Consider the following 3700-nt stretch of genomic DNA (forward strand, 5'->3'; position numbering starts at 1 on the left):
ATAAGTTGTGATCAAAGTTCTCATTCCACTTACTTACCTGCCTAATCGAGCAGGCTCACCCACTTTGATTACAGGTGAGAGTGTTACCTGTGACAAATTGTGCCAATACCAATAGAGGTGTTGATATGCTAAGAATGGAGGCCCTTGATAGTGAAGATGGTAATTTGGGAATTCAAGAGTTTGATCTTGGAATACAATGACTTCACACTTAATAAAAGACTGTTGTTGATGTTGTTGTTGTTATTGTTGTTATTATTATTTTATTACTTAATAATAATAATAATAATAATAATAATAATAATAATAATGACGACGACGACGACGACGACAACAACAATAATAAAAAATAAAAAATAATATAATTATGCATTAGACTGAATAACGATAACAGCAGATGTGTAGTGTGATGTTTTGTTTGTTTCTTTTGTTAGTTTAATGAACAGTCGTAATATTCCATCTACAACATGGCTGCTGCTTAAAGATAACTGTGTCTCCAACAAATATAAACCAGTGGCTCATATACCACTAAAAAGAAGTTAAAGAACACAGTTTTCTTTCATATTTCTATAGTTCTGGCATGATGGATTAACTATAGTAATATGATAGAATCAGGTTTTCCACTTTCTCCCTGTGCAGGTGTATGGTGCTGACAATCCTAGGAGTGAGTGAGTGAGTGAGTGAGTGAGTGAGTGAGTGAGTGAGTGAGTGAGTGAGTGAGTGAGTGAGTGAGTGAGTGAGTGAGTGAGTGAGTGAGTGAGTGAGTGAGTGAGTGAGTGAGTGAGTGAGTGAGTGAGTGAGTGAGTGAGTGAGTGAGTGAGTGAGTGAGTGAGTGAGTGAGTGAGTGAGTGAGTGAGTGAGTGAGTGAGTGAGTGAGTGAGTGAGTGAGTGAGTGAGTGAGTGAGTGAGTGAGTGAGTGAGTGAGTGAGTGAGTGAGTGAGTGAGTGAGTGAGTGAGTGAGTGAGTGAGTGAGTGAGTGAGTGAGTGAGTGAGTGAGTGAGTGAGTGAGTGAGTGAGTGAGTGAGTGAGTGAGTGAGTGAGTGAGTGAGTGAGTGAGTGAGTGAGTGAGTGAGTGAGTGAGTGAGTGAGTGAGTGAGTGAGTGAGTGAGTGAGTGAGTGAGTGAGTGAGTGAGTGAGTGAGTGAGTGAGTGAGTGAGTGAGTGAGTGAGTGAGTGAGTGAGTGAGTGAGTGAGTGAGTGAGTGAGTGAGTGAGTGAGTGAGTGAGTGAGTGAGTGAGTGAGTGAGTTGGGATTAACGCTGCTTTTAACAGCATTCCAGTTATATCACGGCGTGTCAGCTTAAAGTGGGAGGAAAGCCAGAAGTGATGCAGGTCTCAGATGTTTACCACTTCGGTGAAACCCACGAAACATAATCAGGGTGAACCGGAATTTAAAACCACAATCATAGGTTTCTGGCCTGCCCCAGGGACTCAACTCTGCACAGCAAATCTTGGCGCCTTAGATGACTGGGCCACCCGTGCCCCCCGACAATCCTAGGAACAGAATATAGGTAGTTGTATCTCACAATCCTAGGATTCTGACATGCAACTCAGCACAGTGTATTGTGTCGCCTTGAAAGACTGCCACGTGTTATTTTCAAAATGGAGAAGTCATTTCAGCATCTTAGCTTCATGTGGGATAAGGGCTGTAGAGCTTTACTTCGGTTAATCCCTTGAGCAGTGGTAATGGTAAAGAATCTGGGAATTCAACCCAGAACCTTTGGATCCTTGCATGGCCAAGGGATGTAACTCTGCACAGAGAGATGAAGCACCTTAGACCACAGGGCAACAAATAAAGTCAAAGGTCAAGTCCATTTTACCTGGTTTGAGTATTATTTTGGTTTTGTGAAACAAAATTCAATTTTTTTGCCACGAATGAGAAGTAATGCAAGCAGTCTTTTATAAATAGTATCACAGGTCAGTTAATATGTGATAGTGAGTGTGTTTGGCTGAATCCCTCTCAGGATTGTAGCTATATCAGTGTTACCGTAGTCTGATGTGAGAGGAAAGCATGACCATGTAGGTCATACACGTACACCACCGTGGCGAAACCCACAACAATACTATGTTAACAAACCAAGAAACACAATCAGGGTGAATTTGGGATTCAAACCCATGATTATCAGTTTCTGACAAGCCTTGGACAACTGGGCCACCTTTGCTCCATTAACATGTGATAATTAACCCCACAGCTCTATTCTGTGTCAGTGTTGCTAAAGTAGGTCAGTGCCAGCAGATAGGGTAGGTCACTCCGCCAACAGTCACAGAGATCAGTGCTTCACAAACACTGGTATTGTTTATGTATCCATCAAGGAGGCTCACCCTCAGGTAACAGATCCTTACAGGCCGTGTATGTAAACTACTCCCAAGTTAAACAACACTCAATTCTTTCATATTTCTATCGGCTATCTGTCACGGCTCAAAAAAATTAAAGAATCTGTCATTCCATGACAGAATAACTATAGAAATATGAAAGAATCGGTGTTCTTTAACTTCTTTTGAGTTGTATACATTCATATGAATCTGAATCGTGGAACTGATCAATCAAGTTCTGAAAATTATTATTCTGTTAAGTAATCAATATCTTATTCAAATAAATATCTTAATGTCATAATGTTTTCCTTGAATAATATATATATATATATTTTTTTATTTATCTGTAATTTACTGACGAAATGACGTGAAAATGGCATTTATAGTGAGGCTAGACCCAGGACTGGGCAGTTCTAGCATTGTTGGTTAAAATCCTTATTAAAATACTTCTTAACCTGCTAACTTCCATTTCTAAATTAATCTTGCAATTATTGAAGATCCTGATGACAGAATGTTCATGTCACATTTTCAGCATGGTGCATGAAGACCTGGGCTAGATAAGGACGCTGACCTTTAATCATACACTGAGACACTATGAACACATATTTTCCGGGTATTTAGGCATGAAATAATCAAACACAACAAAATCGTTGTACGAGTTCGAATCTTATTCAATGTGTTTTGAGATGGTCTGCACAAAAACAATTTCTTTCTGATTATGAGTTAAAGTTGATTTTGCGTTTTTCACAGCATCTCAGAATAGTCTCCCTTTAGTGTTTAATATAGAAGAAAACTGTATTTCAGTTACCGCACAGATATCAGCTTAATGTCGAGGAAGATTAAATTGATGAATGTTGTAAATATTTACTGCTTTGGTTAAATCCACGAGGAACTGCAGAGAAAAATGACAGTGGTAAGAGTATACCTGGGGTTCAAACTCACTGCCTGTGAGTTCAGTCACAGCTAAGGGACACAACTCTGCACAGCGCGATGTATGTGCTTCAGACCATGGGGCATCTGTGCCCCCCCCCGCTGAGCAGACAGGAGTTCATTAAGAAATAAGTCTTGTCTGGCTGAGCCAGTCACTGATGCCATCTGTCTGAACCCAAACACCCCAGCAGATAGCACTGAGGAATAAATAATTAAAAAAAACATTCCACCTCTGAAGTACCTGGCACAGCGATCTGTTCTTAGTGATGGTGGTAGTGTAGGGAGGTGATGATGGTGGTAGTGTAGGGAGGTGTTGATGGTGGTAGTGTAGGGAGGTGTTGATGGTGGTAGTGTAGGGAGGTGTTGATGGTGGTAGTGTAGGGAGGTGTTGATGGTGGTAGTGTAGGGAGATGTTGATGGTGGTAGTGTAGGGAGGTGTTGATGGTGGTAGTGTAGGGAGGT

This window comes from Haliotis rufescens, unplaced genomic scaffold (assembly GCF_023055435.1).
Source record: "Haliotis rufescens isolate VD_foot unplaced genomic scaffold, xgHalRufe1.0.p SCAF_3, whole genome shotgun sequence".
Lineage (NCBI taxonomy): Eukaryota > Metazoa > Mollusca > Gastropoda > Lepetellida > Haliotidae > Haliotis > Haliotis rufescens.